Source organism: Oryctolagus cuniculus, chromosome 7 (assembly GCF_051225735.1).
Source record: "Oryctolagus cuniculus isolate XC-2025 breed Fujian yellow rabbit chromosome 7, ASM5122573v1, whole genome shotgun sequence".
NCBI lineage: Eukaryota > Metazoa > Chordata > Mammalia > Lagomorpha > Leporidae > Oryctolagus > Oryctolagus cuniculus.
The window spans coordinates 89,114,336-89,133,002 of record NC_142873.1 but is presented as its reverse complement, the minus strand read 5'-3'; the positions used below and the strand labels follow the sequence as shown (position 1 = coordinate 89,133,002).

Genomic DNA, 18,667 nt, shown 5'->3' with positions numbered 1-18,667 from the left:
ACAGTGGAATTTACATTGCTGACAAGAGAATCAGGGGCCAAACTGAATTGATGGATGGACTCATTATAATGTACTGTAGATCAAAAAGATTTCTATTATGTGACAAAATTTCCATGGTGCACATTCATTCTCCTCCCACGAGTTGTACTAACACTTCTGCCATTTGCTCATTTGCTTTACTTAATGGAACCAATGATTAGACAACAAAATTTTATACACATTCACAAAAACACCTTGCAGCCTTTCTGAGAATTATAGAAAGAAAGCAACGGGCAGCTCATGGGAATCTCCCAATTGGAACTGGAGATTAGTATTTTGTTCTTTTGATTTCAGCCCCATCAGCTTCCATTTTCTTTCTCTTCTCAATGATCTCACTTATCTTCTTCCGCTGGTGATGAAGCTCTGCCTTGTCATTGGTTTCCTTGAAGCACCTGGTTTTCTGCCCTTCTGCCAGCTTGATGCAGTACTGGAATGCAGCCTTGGGCAGAGCCTCCTTGTTTTTCAAATGCTTGCTGTATTCCTCCTGGGTATCAAAGTCCCAGTGGCTTATGGGGCCCTTTTTGTTACCCTGGTACATTAGGCTATAGTCCACCTCTTCATCACTATTCACAGCTGTGTCATCCATCATGGCTGGGTAGTACTCTGTGCAACTGTTTGACATGTTGGAACAATTTCCCAGCTTTCCAGCTGCATTTTGTCTGGGGCTTCTATAATGATTCAGTGCCTTCCCAACCAGAAGACCCAGCAAGCTTTTCATTGACGGACTTGATCAACGCCTTGGTAGAGCCAGGTCCTTTGTTGATATCCATGGGCTCATAGTCCACTTTTGGCTTCTCAGAGTAGCTGTGCCTCATTTCCGTCTTCCTCTCTCGGTCTGCTCCCGATCTTGTTGTCGATCCACTCTCGGTCACTGTCTCTGTCTCTCTCCCAATCATACTCTCTCCTGTTCCTTGTCCTGAGGCGTCTTGGTGGTAGAAGGGACATACTCACCAATGTCTTCCAAAAGTGTTCATGTCGGCCTCAGGAGGTTTCTTCTCTTCCAGCTTCCCTTTATCCTTCTATTTGAGCTTCTCATTGTGGGTACCCTGCCTCAGGTGTGAAAGGATTTGGGTGAGCTTGCTGATGACAATGGCATCTGTGGTCAACATGGTCTGGGCCTCTGTGGTGGGGCAATCAGCCTTGCTGTGAATAATAGTAGGGATATCTGTGTCAGCATATTCACCACCCAAGTCTACCACATAGGCCATGCGGCCTGGCAAAAAGAGTTCATTCCGCTCATATGCTTTGCTTTTGAGAAGCATATGGTAAATGTTGCAACTCAGACGTGTTTTAAATTCAATTTTGTTTTCAGGATCCTCATCTTGCTTGGTTTCTGCCTGGGGCTTTTCTATCAGTTCCTCTTTCTCTTTGCTTGCAATCCCAGATGGTACATTTTGAAGCAAAGCAAAATCCAAGCCTTTCACCAAATGAGTGTGTTCCATGTCACCACCCAAGAATTCTGACTCCTGGATCAATTGTCTTCTTTGCTCTGCAGCTGATTTACCCGCCTCAGCAGAGGGGCCTGTGGCCCTGGAATTAGCCATGGTGTTTATCAGCTGGGTTTCCCCATAATTTTTGTTTACACCATCTCTGTTCCTTGGCACAATCCCTGTACTTCTCTGCTAGCTCTCTCTTTCTCTCTCTCTCAATTTTTTGTTGATGTAGGTTGGCCTAATAGCTTTTCTTTCTTCTCCTTTGTGCAGCTGGGTCTTCATCCCCATTGTCCTCACTGATCCTCACTTGGATCTCATGGTGAAGTGACTTAGAGAGTGGCACAGAGGTCGGTGCAGCCCTTGGGGTCGTGAGAAGTTTCCTGAAGTCTTCATTGGTAAGTTTTGATTGATGGAGAGAGTGAGGATCATCTGCACCATGGCCATCTGGGGCCAAAGGTTAGGAGAACGGCTTGCTAACTTTCTTTGGCACTTTGTCTGAGGACTTTCAACCACAGCAAAAGCCAAATTTCCAACAATTGCTTTGCTTTTTAAATGCAGACTTACATACATGACATTGTAGGTCATATAACATCATTTCATTTTTCTCTTGAGACTTAGGGACCTTCTATGGTTTGAATGTTCTCTCCCAAATTCACACTGAATTTTAGTTATAATATTTGGGTAGTTTAGTGGTTAAGCTGCCAGTTGGGATACTTTCCTTTTACTTCAGAGTACCTGGGTTCAATACTTGGTTCAGACTCCTGATTCCAGCTTTCTGTTAATGTGGAATCTGGAAAGCAGCAGTGATGGCTCAAGCAGTGGAATTCATGAAACCCATATGGGAGCCCTGAATTGAGCTTCTAGGTTAAGCTTCAGACCCCAGCTGTTATGGGTATTTGGGGACCAGTATAAAACATCTAGCTCTCCCATCTCTCTCTCTCTCTCAGTTACATAAATAAACAAGTAATAATGTATTTGACATTGTAAAAGTACTTGAATACATGCTCAGTATCATTTATAATCAGGAAAATACAAATTAAAATGGTGGCGATATATCACCTTACTCCAGTTAGATTAACTACTATAAAAAAGTAACAGGTTTTGGCCCAGATTTGCTGAACAGGAACCCTTGCACTCTGTTAGAAGCATAAATCAGTGAAGTCATTGTGGAAAACAATATGGAGTTTCCTCAAAAACTAAAAGTAGAGCAATTTTATGATCCTGCAATCCCATTACTGGGTATACATCCAAGGGAAATGATACCAAGCTGTTGAAGAGACATCTACACTGCCTTCTTTATTTCAGCACTACTCACAACAGCCAAGAAATGGAAATAACCTAAGTGTCCATCCACCGACACACGGATAAAGAAAATGTGGTACATATACACAATGGCATACTACTCAGTCATAAAAAATAATGAAATCCTGTCATTTTCAGCAACATGGATGGAACTGGAAGTCTCTATTTTAAGTGGAATAAGCCAAGCATAGAAAGACAAGTGTCACATGATTTCACTCATATGTGCAGTCTAAAGTTTGAGCTCATAGAGTTTAAAAGCATAATGGTGGGGCTGGCACCATGGTGTTGTGGGCTAAGCCTCAGAATGCTGCACCAGTATCCCATATAGGCACTGGTTCATGTCCCAGCTGCACCTCTCTGATCCACCTCTCTGCTGTGGCCTGGGAAAGCAGTGGAAGATGGCTCAAATCCTTGGGCCTGTGCACCCACATGGGAGACCCAGAAGAAGCTCCTGGCTCCTAATTCTGGATCAGCTCAACTCTTACCATTGTGGCCATTTGGGGAGTGAACGAGCAGATGGAAGACCTTTCTCAGTCTCTCCTTCTGTCTGTCTATAACTCTACCTCTCAAATAAATAAATAAAATCAGTAAAATAAAATTTAACAGTGCACATAACAGTGGTTACCAAAGGCTGAGAAGGGTAGAGAAAAGAATGAGGTGAGAAAGGTTTAATTAATGGATATTAGGTTTTAGCTAGATAAGAGTATGAAGTTCTGGGGTTCTATTGCAAAGTAGGGTGACTATAGAAAAATATATTATAATATTATCTTAAGGAGATTTAAAAATATGATTTTGGAAGTTTCACCATAAAAATGTGTTAAATGTTTGAAGAGATAAAAATATTTACCTTGATGGGGTATTGCACAATGTATACACACATAAAACTACATAAATCTGTACAATTTTTATATGTCTATTAACTTTTAAAAAATAAAATACATTAAGAAATAAAGCTCATCATCTGAGTATTAACATTGTGAAATGTTTGTTAAGGTAGGTTTTGATGCAAGATAGTCTACTACTTCTTTCAGTGTATGGTTTACTACATTAAAATGTGACTCATGTTTTTTAAAGATCCTGAGATCTGAATGAAACAAAAAGATTTACAAAAAAGAAAAATTGAGAAAACAATGGAATACTCAACTCATGAAGATACTTATAATTTTATAGAATATGTTTTATATAGTAAGTTGGCAGTTCTATTTTCTCTTGAACTCACAACTGATAAATAAAATAGGTATCATTATTAGTATCATTGTTTTTACAATTACAGATGAATTACAGAGACACTGCAAAGCAAATTTTCCCTAGATCACACTAAGAGTTTATTTGGGCCGGGGTGAAATTGAGAAATTTAATGAATAAGAATGAAGGAAGTGGCCAGGTTCCTTACTTCATGAATAACATTTCCAGTTGGCAACCTTGTACCCTTAATGTTCATATCTCCAGAGGATAGGAGTCTCAAGACTATAGTACTCCTGCATGTAAAATCATGTCAGAAATACTATCTTTGCCATGTTTCTTCTGAAGTCTTGGTAGCATGTGACCTTTTCCTAGGACTCTGAGTTAGCTTTGCTAGAACTCTACGGTGGGAGAGAATTGGAAGTACAGTCCACTAGGATACTACAAGGAGGATGCTCAAAAATTATGACATGAAGATTATGATGTCCTGTAGATTTCAGAGAAAATACTGTTAAAATAGAATTCTATTATATCAAACATATATTTATTAAGGCTTGTTACTATAAAGCCACTATATTTCCCAGAGAGCCCAGGATCTTTAGAACTTGAAGAGACTTCTGAGATAAATCACATGATCTAACATTTTCAATTTTATAGAAGTAGAAATTGAGGTTCCAGAAAGACACTGAAGTGCCCAAGGTCACACAGATGGTTAATAGTAAACTTGAGACTCCAACCTTGACCTTTCATCTACAATGATTTTCATTTGATTCAGCAACAATATTCGTTTCTGCAGATGATAAAGTACCATACTTCATGTTGTGATGAAAGAATATCATCATGTCTTCCCATATAATGTAAGCACAGAGATGTTTTGGTGTCAGTATCCTGAAAGATGAGTTAGCTACAGCCATGGGGGTCGTTGAGGAAAGAGAATTGCAAAAATTTTTAGGAATAATTTGTGCAAAAAAAATTTTTAAATAGAAACAGTAATCTACACACAGCATTTCTGAAAAATTCCAAAAGCTACAGAAGTATCTCTGATTGGAGAAAGTAGTGCAGATTTTAGGTCTGGCATGGATTTGTTCCATAATATTAATCAAGTCCCTATTGTGTGTCTGGCATTGTCTCAGAAATTGAAGCTAACAAAACCACATTTAGGCCTTAATGAAGTTTACATTCTTGGAAAAGAGTAATGAAAATGGAGATGAAACGGGAATGGAGAAGATTTAAAGGAAAGATAAAAGGAGATTAAGAAGAAAGCACTATTTATGTACTTCCCAATTCTACTGACTTTTTTGCCACTCCCTTAATAATGGCATAAAATTTGTTGCACACTTATCATGGGCCAAGGTCTTAAACTGCTTTATGTTGATTACTTTATTAAATCCTCATAGCCATTTCATTGCCCCAGTTGAGTAGATAGTTTTATTAATTCAATTTTGCAGATGAGGAAACAGGCATAGGGAGAAATGATTTGCCAAATGTCAGAGAGCCTTAATAATGCTGAAACCAACATTTAAACTGAGTCAGTCTGAATCAAGAGCCCATGATCTGTGACACGGCTTAAAGCTCATACTTGTTTTCAAGATTTTTATTTGTTGGGAATACCCGAGGATCACTATGGTTTTGTAATTACTATTGCTTGACTTTGGGCAGGCTACTTAAATTCTCAAATGTAGTGTAAGAGTGGTTGATTAGCCACATCTCAGGTTCTTATGAATCCTAATAACACTCTGTGCCCTGGGATTTCATATTGTTGAGTCAACTCTACAAGACACAGAACTGCCAACCAATAGAAAATGTTATTTAATGAAGCTATAATATCCCATACTCAAGTTATCTCTGCTCCGTACTACTCCAGAATCTGTCAGGAAGTCTGAAATTGTCCTGTTTAGACACTCTTTCTTGTCAGGCATTTTCTATTTGAAGCACTCAAGTTAATAAGCAGCAGATATCAAGTTATTATCGGCTCCAAAGGAGATGAGAGTGAGGCCTTCCAAGGAATGACAAAAGCTCAGTTTGGGTAGCTGCCTTGACAACAACCTGGGAGCGGAGAATGGTGAACTTTCAATGTGGTGGGACTGCCTCCTTGATTTTGTCTAGAGATATCCTTCATGCAGGCACGATCTCACATTGTCCATTCTTTTCTTCTCCTTTCCACCAGTTCCCCTTTAGAAGGGAGGGCAGAGTGTTTAACATTTCTGAGAGGAAGGCAAAATGAAAAAGAAATCAAAAGAAAAAGAAGTAGTCCTTTTGTGGAGAGAAATGATCAGGATGCACTAGAAATGAAGATCTGTGTCTATAAGACATAAAAATAGAATTATATCTGTTATCTTTAATAACAATGAATAGAAAGGAGCAGGAACTGTTTAAGTGAAAGCAAAAACAAATGAAGCTGAAATTACAGTGTCCTTTCCCCACCTCCTGCTATGCGTCCTAACAGGTCATTAAGTGGCTAGGCCTTTCCCCACGATGCAGTCATCATCAACACCTTTACTTACTTCGGTCAGCTTAGTGCCCCTGCTGCTACGGATATTAATGATGTTGTGAACTTATTTAGTGTAAGTGTGGCTTAATGTGTGTTATTACATTATCCATCAGTTGTATGTTGCCCTTAGCGACTGGCATAAAGTTATCTCTGGTCCACTGCTACTTTCAGATCTGTCTTTGTTGGGTCAGCTTTACTGGTTTCTCTGCTTCATATTACTTTCTGAACTGTAACTCCTGACGGTGCTACAGGAGTCATCACCCTATAACTGTGACCATGAGCGTTGATTGCAGTTAAGCAATGGCCCTTTGATGAACAGGCTTATAATAAAAGTCTTTGGTATCTTTTCTTGTTAAGTATTCTCTTGGTAATATGATCAAGTGTGGATAAATAGCACAGATCTAATCTAAGTGAAAATCTGCCATTGGCAGAAATCTCTGTATAGATGATTTTTTTATTTGAATGTCTGTGTGTCTCTCACCATTTTGGGTGATGTGTCTGAATCAGGATGGAAAGCTTGTCCAGCCTTTCTGAAGTGAGCTACAACAATACCAACCAAGTAGCTTGCAGACCTAATTAGCACACAGAAATGTTGGTAGTCTAATCATTTTAAGAAAATGTTAATCTTCTTAACTAGGGTTGAAATCTGTGCTTGATTGGTTAATCTTACAACAAAGGATATATTTTAGGTCAGTCCTATAGTGCAGAAATCATTTTAAAAATTATTATTTGGGACCAGTGTGGTGGCGTAGCCAGTAAAGCCACTGCCTGCAGTGCTAGAATCCCATATGGGTGTCTGTTAAAATCCCAACTGCTCCAATTCTGATCCAACTCTCTGCTAATGTGCCTGAGAAAGCAGTGGAAGATGGGCCCAGTCCTTGGGCCCCTGCACCCATGTGGGAGACCCAGAAGAAGCTCCTGGTTCCTGGCTTCAGCCTGGCCCAGGGTGGTTGTGGCCAGTTGGGGAGTGAATCAGTGGATGCAAGATTCTCTCTCTCTCTCTCTTTCTCTCTCTCTCTGACTCTGCCTCTCTATAACTCCACCTTTCAAATAAATAGATAAATCTCATAAAAAATTACTATTCCTTTGTTTGACCACATTTTCTGAATGGGTAGCTGGGGATGAAATCATTAAATTTGTGTAAGATCAAATTATCTCCATTTCACATTTCATTGTTTAACCTTTGTGGGTCACTTCCTTCATTTATTTTTTTTATTTTATTTTATTTTATTTTATTTTATTTTATTTTTTTGACAGGCAGAGTGGACAGTGAGAGAGAGAGACAGAGAGAAAGGTCTTCCTTTGCCGTTGGTTCACCCTCCAATGGCCGCCGCGGCCGGCGCACCGCGCTGATCCGATGGCAGGAGCCAGGAGCCAGGTGCTTTTCCTGGTCTCCCATGGGGTGCAGGGCCCAAGCACCTGGGCCATCCTCCACTGCACTCCCTGGCCACAGCAGAGAGCTGGCCTGGAAGAGGGGCAACCGGGACAGAATCCGGCGCCCCGACCGGGACTAGAACCCGGTGTGCCGGCGCCGCTAGGCGGAGGATTAGCCTAGTGAGCCGCGGCGCCGGCCCACTTCCTTCATTTATAAAATGAGGAGGTTAGATAGCTGATCTCGAAGTCCTGTTTTTCTAATAGATTTGCATTGGGTGGAATTTTCTGCACTCTATCACATAGGAGAAATATGATTTTGGACGAAAACAACATGAGTCACTAAGAATAATAATGATAATCATAGCAGTGGTTATTATTATTAGATTGAAAATAATACATGCTTATAAAATTTTACAGTTAGCTCTGTCCTGATAATTCCAATGTGCAACTGTAACTACTTCCTAGAGTTACTGCACTTTTTTTCTTAATGACACTGAACAAAGATTGAATTAGATTCTTCTACTGGGCAGGCTAATTTCTGGTTAAATAGAAGGATGCTCTGCCAAAAATCCTTGGCACGTATGTGTTGAGCAGTTTATCCTTAGTGGCAATTAGACACTTTGTACATTATCTATTAGCCCATTAGTATACTTTATAAGTGCACAGTAGGAATTTGTGTAATTAAATTGAGTAGTGTCTCACCCCATTTTTGGCTTAACTAAGTAGTTTACCATTACACATCCAACATATATTTTGGTTTACTAGGTCAAACAAAAGCTCTCTAAGGAATTTATGTTCTGTGCCTCCCATTTTCTTGCTTTGACCCCTGTGGTAAGACCTGAAGATATGTTTCACTTGCTTTATGAATCCTGTTTTGCATGTTTCTGCATAGATTTGCATGCTAAATTAATGGAGTTTTAATTCTAAGTTTTTTGATATAGAATTCAATTAATAAATTCTTGCAAATTATTCCAATTAGATTCAAAACCAGTATTCAAAACTGACATTTGAGGCTCAAGGTGCGCATCTTTGCTTCTTTCTCTTACCATTTTAACTCGAAGTAAAAATCTCAGAATGATGGGGAGAGGTTCTATAGCCTAATATAATACAGAATCATAAAACAATCTTGTGTAAAGATTACCAAGGGTAAGCAGCCCGAGTCTTTCCTATGATCTGTAAGGTTGTATGCAATCTGCCCCCAAACTTGACCTGATTGACATCTGCTAGAGACTGAATTGCATCCTCCCAAAATATATGTATTGAAGCTCTAACTGACAATGGGACTGTATTTTGAAATAGTGCCTTTCAGATATAATGAAGGGAGAGAGGGAGGGAGACAGAAAGACTGAGAGAGAGAAGGAGAGAGAGAGAAACTCAGTTCCTCTTCATATGCTGTAAGCTCCCTGTGGAAATGCCACATGAGCACACACTGGGAAGGCCAGCCTTGTGGAGCCCACCCGCGTCACCTGGAATGGAATTTTTCTCTCTCCCTCTGTAACTCTTTATTTCTTTTGTAAAAGGATTTATTTATTTACTGGAAAGTCAGAGTTACAGAGAGAGAGAGAGAGAGAGAGAAAGAGAGAGGGAGGGAGAGAGAGAGAGAGAGAAAATCTTCCATCTACTGGTTCACTGCCTAAATGGCCATAACCACCAGGGCTGGGCCAGGCTAAAGTCAGGAGCCAGGAGCTTCTTCCTAGTCTATCACATAGGTGCAGGGGCCCAAGTGCTTGGGCCATCCTCCACTACTATCCCAGGCACATTGGCAGGAAGCTGGCCTGGAAGTAGAGCAGCCAGGTCTTGAACCAGTAGCCACTTGGGATGCCAGTGTTGCAGAGGCAGCTTTACCTGCTGTGCCACAATGCCTGCCTCATAACTCTGACTTTCAAATAAATAAATAAATAAATAAATAATTGTAAAAAGTAAAAGATCTTGATCTGAATGTCCCAGGCTTAAGACTGTCAGGAAATGAATCTCTGCTGTTTAAGACAACCAGTCTATGATATTTTGTCCTCACAGTTGAGGAGACTAAGACAAGTTTTCAAAGATTTATTTATTAATTTTGAAAGAGATATGGAGTTAAGGAGATGGGCGGGGAGAGAGAATCTTTGCTCTGCTGCTTCACTCCCCTAATGTCTGGAAACAGCCAGCTCTTGGCCAAGCTGATGCCAGAAGCCAGGAGCTTCTTCTGAGTCTCTATGTGGGTTCAGGGACTCAAGCACTTGGCCTGTTTTCTGCTGCCTTCCCATGGGCATTAGCAGGGAGCTGGAGAGGAAGTGGAGCACCTGGGACTCTAACTGGTGCTCACATGCAATGCCAGCATTGCAGGCAGTGGCTTCACCCACTATGACACACCCCTGAGCCCAAGGCAATCTTAACTCCTACTATCCCCAACTTGTTTACACGAGTCTGTAGACATCAGTTTCTCTCCTGTTCCTTGAGAACAGCATGTGTGCTTTTATCTTTCTAGCTGCTGCTTCTGCCTGGATTTTTTTCAGACAGGCATTCTACATGATTGATATGCTTTCCACCTTCAAATCTTTTCTCTTATGTCATTTTCTCAATGAGTTCTTTTGAGATCAGTCTGTTTATTATTATAATCCACCACTTCCCCATCCTGGATCATTCTGAATCCCTTTACACTGTTTTATATTTTAATTATTTTTTTCTGTTAGCAATCATCACCTTTTCTGATATCAGTCATCATCAGGTTATATATTTATTTATGTCTGTTCATTTATTATCTGTCCTTTTCTCTTTTGTTCACTGATGTTTTCCAATTGTATAGAGTAGTACTTGTACAAAGTAGATGCTCAGTACACATTTAGTAAATAAATGAACACATTTTTACAAAGCAATTTTTAAAAGAGATTTCTTGGTAATGATGCTTTTCATATACTTCATTAGATTTAACCATAGCATATGGAGTTTTTGCATTCATCTTTACTTGTTCATTTATCTTTACAGCAGTATTTCTTAAGCATTGGTATGTACTGTGCTGGGAATTGTGAACGGGAGTTGGGAAAGACATAATTCCTGTCCTTAGGGAATGTATAGCTGCAGGGTCATAAATAATGACCTTGATCCATGGTTTCAATTTTCAAAGAAAGTTTCAGAAGACTTTTAAAAAATGTTTGTATTTATTTGAAAATCAGTATTACAGAGAGAGATGGAGACACACACACACACACACACACACAGAGAGAGAGAGAGAGAGAGAGAGAGATCTTTCGTTTGCTGATTCGCTCTGCAGATGATGGCCACAACAGCCAGGACTTGGCCAGGATGAAGCCAGGAAACAGGAGCCTCCTCCTTGTCTTCCACATGGGTAGCAGGTACCAAACACTTGGGCCATCTTCTGCTGCTTTTCCCAGGCCATTAGTGGAGAGTTGTATGGGAAATGCATCAACCATGACTCAAACTGGTACCCATATGGGATACCAGCATCACAAGTGGAGGCTTTACTCACTATGCCACAATACCAGTGTCTTAGAAGACTTTTTAATAAACTCATTTACACAGAAAACATCAATCTACATTGTCTAATTTGAAGATGGATGAGAAAACAGTACTCTCAGTCTCTGGGCCCAGAAGTCATTGATAACTCTTCATTTTCTAGCTTGACTTACGGCAGAACATTAATGACTTGACCAATTCTTTGTTCCTGTAGCAGGGTTGGGGAATATCTGGCCCAGAGGCTGTGTAAGGCCTGTGAAATCATTGGTCTGGCTCTGCCAATGCAATTGCAAGTGGGACTCAAAATTCAATAAATTTCAAGTAGGGTAATTTTTTAAGTTAATAATGGTTTATTGGTGTTGTGAACTTCATTTAAATTAAATATATAACATTGCTTATATGTCCTGCTATGTTCATCTTATATTTGAACTCTTAACAAGAAACTGTCACTACATAAATCCTGCTATTCATGCAGATAAAAATGGTCTTTGAATTCTGATTTTTATGGCTAATTGTAGGATATATATGCTGTAAACTATGTAGCATTGCTAGTTATCCAGGAGATAACACTATGAATACATTTTAATTAGGCATTTTATATTTTTGGCATTTCTTTTTTATGGAAGCTTTTATTTAATGAATACAAATTTCATAGGTACAGCTTTAGGAATATAATGATTCTTCCCCCCATACCCACCTTCCCACCTCCACTCCTGTCCCATCTCCTATTCTCTCTGCCATCTCATTCTTCATTAAGTTTTGTTTTTAATTAACTTTATATACAAAAGACCAACCCTATACTAAGTAAAGATTTCAACAATTTGTACCCCCCCACACACAAAAAGTATAAAGTAGTTTGAAAACAAGGTTTACTGCGAATTCTCATAATACATCTCATTAAGGACAGAAGTCCTACATGGGGAGTAAGCACACAACACCTCCTGTTGTTGATTTAACAATTAGCACTCTTATTTATGACATTAGTGATCACATGAGGCTCTTGACATGAGGTGCCAAGGCTATGGAAGCCTTTTGAGTCCACAAACTCCATCAGCATTCCCAGTGGAAAGAAGGGGCCATCAAAGGAGGATCTATTTTTCTCTGAAGGGAAGAGAGAGCTTCCACTTTGCTCAAGTAGGCTAATTTTTAAGTTGATAACTTTGTGTGACCCATGGATGATGTTAAAATATCCAAATGGACCTTGGCAGAAAAAATATGCCCCACCTCTGCAAGGAAAGCAGAGGCAGATTTGGCTTTAGGAAAGCTGAGATTTAGATCACGACCTCTTCTGTGTTGTTCTAAATTTGCATACTGTTCTAGACATTGACTTTTTGAACTAGTTGAAGTCAATAGAGACTCAGAAATTTCACTTTGTAAATGCAGTTTGTGATTATAGTTGTTAAGAGCATTACATTGCAAATGCCATTTATAAAAGCCTGTTAACTAATACAAGTTAACTTGATATTTTCTGTAATAATCACAAATGAATTTCTTGGAGAGTTTTTATCTGTAAGTTTTTTTATTCATTTAAAGTGAACAAATTTCATGTATTTCATATAAACAAATTTAGGTACATAGTGGTACTTCCCACTCTTCTCTCCCTCCCACCCACACTCCTAACCTCCCTCCTACATCCTTTCTTAGTCTCTCTTTTAACTTTTAAAATTACATACTTTCAGTTCATTTTATCATCAGAAGCTTAATCCTCTACTAAGTAGATAATTCAAAAATTAGCAGAAGGAAACAAAACAAAATAAAACACCACTGTTCTTCAACAGTAGAGACAAGGGTTATAAACAATAATCAAATTTCAAAGTGTCAAGTTCACTCATGTACATTACATTTTTTGTACTGTATAAGTTACCATGTATCATGGAAAATGTATAATTTTTGTATTTTGGGGACTGGCTTATTTCACTAAGTATAATGATTTCCAATTGCATCTATTTTGATCCAAAAAATAGCATTTCATTCTTTTTATGGATGAGTAGTATTCCATAGTGTATATATGCCACATTTTCTCTGTTCAATTATCTGTTGATGGATTTCTGGATTGATGTCATATCTTAGCAATTGTGAGTTGAGCTGCTATAACCATGGGAGTACAGATAATTCTTTCACATGCTGAATTCATTTCATTTGGGTAAATTCCCAGGAGTGGGATGGCTGGATCATATGGTAGATCTGCTTTCAGATTTCTGAGGAATCTTCATACCATCTTCCGTAATGGTTGTACCAGTTTACATTCCCGCCCCCTTTTCCCCACATCCTCACTAGCCTGTATTGGTATTTGATTTCTGTATGATAGTTATTCTAACTGGGGTAAGGTGAAACCTCATTCTGATTTTTATTTGTATATCCCTGACGGCTAGTGGTCCTGCACATTTTTTCTTGTGACTGTTGGCCATTTGAATTTTATCACTTGAAAAATGCCTGCTCAAGTCTTTTGCCCATTCTTAATTGATTATTTTTTTGTTTTTTTGTTGAGTTTCTTGAGTTCCTTACAGATTTTTGGATATTAATATTTTATTAGTTTCATACTTTGCAAATATTTTCTCCCTTTCTATTGGTTGCATCTTCACTTTGTTGTGTGTTTCCTTTGTAGTGCAGAAGCCTCTTATCTTGTTGTAATCCCTGTTGTCTGTTATAGCTTTTATTACTTGTGCTTTTGGGGTCCTTTTCAAGAAGTCTGCCTATGAAAATGTCTTGAAGAGTTTCCCCAAAGTTCTCTAGTAATTTGATGGTACTAGTTCGTAGATTTGGATCCTTGATCAATTGTGCATTTACTTTTGTATAAAGTGTAAATTAGAGGTCTATTTTCATCCTTCTGCACAAAGCAATCCATTTTTCTCAGCATAAATTTGTGGAAGAGACTGTACTTTTTCCAGAGGTTGATTTTTAGCTCCTTTGTTAAGGATTAGTTGATTGTAGATGTGTGGATTGATTTCTCAGATTTCTATTCTGTTTCATTGGTATACAAGTCTATTTCTGTGCCAGTACCAGACTATTTTAACTATAACTTTCCTGTAATATATCTTAAAACCTGGTATTGTGATTCCTGTAGCTTTGTTTTTGTTGTTTAAGACCACTTTAGCTATTTGGGGTCTTGTAATTTCATATGAATTTTAGAATTATCTCATCTAGATATGAAAAGAATGTCATTGGTATTTTAGTTGGTATCATGTTGAATCTGTAAACTGCTTTTGGTAATATGGACATTTTGATGATACTGGTTCTTCCAAGCCATGAACATGGAAGATTCTTCCACTTTTTGAGTTTTCAGTAATTTCTCTTTTTTTAAAGTACTTTTATTTATTTATTTTAAAGTCAGAGTTACACAGAGAGAGAGAAGGAGAGGCAGAGAGAGAGAGAGAGAGAGAGAGATCTTCCATTCCTCCAATCCTCTGGTTCATTCCCCAATTGACTGCAAGAGCTGGAGCTGCACCAATCCGAAGCAGTAGCCAGTAGCTGCTTCTGATTCTCCCACATGGGTGCAGGGGCCCAAACACTTGGGCCATCTTTTACTGCCTTCCCAGGCTATAGCAGAGAGTTAGATTGGAAGTGGAGCAGCAGGGACTTGAACTGGTGCCCATAAGGGATGCTGACACTGTTGGTGGTGGCTTTACCCACTACACCACTGTGCTGGCCCCTCTATAATTTCTTTATTACTGTTTTGTAGTTTTCATTGTAGAGATCTTTCTTAATCAAATTTATTTCAAGGTATTTAAATTTTTTGTAGCTACTATGAGTTGTCCTCATATTGCAAATCTTTCTCAGTCATGGAATTGTCTGTGTATACAAAGGCTGTTGATTTTTATGTGTTGATTTTATATCCTGCAACTTTATCAAACTATGAGTTCCAATAGTCTCTTAGTAAAATTTTTGTTTCCCTATATATAGGATCACGTCATATGTAAACAGGTAAATTTAATTTCTCCTTTCCAATTTTATCCCATTGTTTTCTTTTTCTTGCTAACGGCTCTGGCTAAAGCTTCCAGAACTATATTGAATAGCAACAGTGGAAGTGGGTGTCCTTTCTGACCACAGTGCAATGAAGTTAGAACTTAACAACTTAAGAAACTGTAGAAAATATGCAAAAACATGGATACTGAACAACATGCTTCTGAATTAACAGTGGATCATAGAAGAAGTAAAAAAGGAAATTAAAAAATTCCTGAAAATGATTGAAGATGACAACACAACATATCAAAACCTATGGGATACAGCAACATTAGTGTTAAGAGGTATGTTTATAATTTAATGTCTACATCAAGAAATTGGAGGGCTGGAACTGTAACAGAGCAAGTAAAGCTGCTGCCTGCAGTGCTACTCTCCCATTTGGATGCAGGTTTGAGTCCCAGATGCTTCACTTCAGACCCAGCTCTCTGCTATGTCCTGGGAAAGCAGTGGAAGATGGCCCAAGTGCTTGGGCCCCTGCACCTGTTGTGGAAGACCTGGAAGAAGCTCTTGGCTCCTGGCTTCAGATAGGCCTAGCTCTGACTATTGCAGCCATTTGGCAAATGAATCAACAGATGGAAGGCTTCTCTCTCTCTTTGCTGCTGCCTCTGCCTCTGCCTCTATGTAACTCTGCCTTTCAAACAAATAAATTTTTAAAAAACAAAAAAGAAATTGGGAAGGCATCGAATAAATGATCTAAGAATGCACCTCAAGGACTTAGAAAAACAAAACAAAATGAATGCAATATTAGTAGGATAACAGAAATAACTATAATTAGAGGAGAAATAAACAAAATTATAATAAAAAATACAAAAGACCAGTAAAATGAAGAGTCATGAAAACATAGAAAACCTAAATAGGCAAATAACCAAGATGGAGACTGACTCAGCAATAAAGACTCTCTGAAAAAAGAAAAGTCCAGGACCAGATGGCTTCGTTGGTGAATTTTACCAAACTTTTAAAGAACTAATTTTAATTTTTCTCAAAGTATTCAAAACAAATTAAAAGGAGGGAATCCTCCCACACTCATTCTATGAAGCCAGTATCATCTTAATTCCAAAACCAGAAAAAGATACAACAAAGAAAGAGAAGTATAGACCAATATCACTGATAAACATAAATGCAAAGCTCTGCAACAAAATGTTAGCTAATTGAATTACAGCATATCAGAAAGATCATTCACTTGGACTAAGTGGGATTTATCCTGGTGTGCAGGGATTGTTCAACATACACAAATTAATAAATGTTATAAATCACATTAACAAATTGAAGAATAAAAATCATATGATTTTTTCAATAGATGCAGAGAAAGCATTTGATAAAATATAACATCATTTCATAATAAAAGCCTTAAGCAAATTAGATATAGAGAGAACATTCCATAAAACAATCAAGGCAATATATGACAAACCCACAGTCTGCATCATATTGACTGGGGAAATTTTGGAACCATTTCTACTAAAATCTAGAGAATTTATATCTCAAGGGCATTTTTTTTCATGTAATCTGAATCTTGAATAACAGGGTTTGCATGTTAACATACAACATCCTTGCACTGCAGGGAAGTTACTGCTAAGTCTAGGGGTATAGAGCAGCAATGACCCTCAAAAGAATTTTGGATTTTGCAGCAAGGACTAAAATTATTCCATGACCTTTATAGCAATTTAATTCTGAATCTTATTAAGAATTTCTCAAAAGGTCTTTGCTGTATTATCACATTTTACTATTCAAGTTACAGATTTCATATGAACTAGCAAATAACTTGTGTTCACATTTAATTTCTATTTTTATAAAATAATAAAATAATAATTTTTCATTTTAATAATTACATTATTTTAAATTATCTGTTACAGAATACTTTATAAAAATAGAAAATATAAAAAGTGAGTGGTAGAATGTTGATAAAGTCTATCATAGCGTATAGGCTTTCCTATTCACTCTCTACTCATCTGTCTTACCCAGAGCATCTTCCACTCTAGAAAATTCCCTTCAGTTAAGTGGACTATGCAGGTGTACCATTTTCATCCTTCTTACTATATTTTTACTGTGTCTTTTCTATACTTAGATATGTTTAGATACACAAATCCTTATTATTGTATTACCATTGCCTGTAACATTACTAACATGCTGTAGAGATTTGTAGCCTAGGAACCTTAGATTCCACTGGGGAGTCTAGACCTCTAGTATGCTATACTGTCTTGCCTTGCCTAAGTGCATTCTCTAATGTTTAATGATATATATCTCAGACTTTGTCCCCTCTGTTAGGTAAGCCTAGTTGTACTTTTCCTAATGCAACTTCTGTATGAACCTACTTCAGATTCATATTGGTGTTCTCTGAACTTTTCAACTCTACATTTTCTTTCATGTAATTTCCTCTATTTTATTGAGTGACTCCTTTTCTTTTCTGATGAGATAGCAGTAGATGGGAATTTTTGAAGTCCTTTTATCTTTTGAAGACATTTAGCCATTTTTAATTTAAAACATAAGTTTCCTGCCTAATCAACTTTCCAGTTACAAATCACTCCCTTGGTAAAACGTCCAGTTTAAAAATGAATTCTGGCCCACTCAGTCCTTTTCATTTAAAGGTTGGGTCAACAGGAATGTACCAGGCTTGAAGAGGGCTTGATTCTGATGGCTCTTTCATTCTCTCCTTCCTACTCCACATCTCCTGCTTTTTTCTTTCAAAAGATTTCAGCAAGCAAATAGCAATTGCCAGCAAATTACCACCCTCACTAAGTTCTTTAAGAATACTGTTCTGTCTAGAATGTCTGCCTTTTCATATATATTTTGTTCTTTTTAGAATGAATTTTCTTGGGACTGTGCTCTTGGTTAACACCTTCTGTTACATAGGTCAATGCTCAACTCGGTTGTCATATCTATAAGAAATCTCTGAACCTACCAAGTCCCAAGCCCCAGACAGTTTAACTGTCCTTTCTCAGTGCACATATTTATCATGGTACAAAATGATGATACAATTTTATTATTTGTGTGTGTTTTTCTATAATCTGCACTAGATACTTAGCTTTTTGGATGATAGAACTTGCCTATTCAATTTAATTCATCTATGCAATGACAAATTATATGGCATTCAATGACTAAATTATGTAGTAATAAAATAATGATTCACAAACAACTTGTTCTTTATAATGAAATATATCACACTTATGAAAGTAAAGAAAATATGTACCATAATTTAAATAAATTGGGGTCAACTTTATGGTGCAGCAGGTAAAGCCACCGTCCATGATGCCATCTTCCCTTATGAGCAACCATTTCAAATCTTGGCTGCTCTGCTTCCAGTCCAGCTCCTTGCTAATGTGCCTGGGAAGGCAGCAGAAAATGGCTTAAGTACTTTGGCCCCTGCCACCAAGTGGAAGACCTGGATGGAGTTCCTGGTTCATGGCTTCAGCCTGCTCAGCATTGGTTATTTATAGCC

The 18,667-nt window shown here is 38.1% G+C and overlaps 1 pseudogene; it reads right to left on the bottom strand.

The window, feature by feature from the left end:
* Window positions 1–307: 307 nt before the first annotated feature.
* LOC100338753 (protein Red pseudogene) overlaps window positions 308–18,667 on the bottom strand; it is a 32,461-nt pseudogene continuing 14,101 nt past the window's right edge.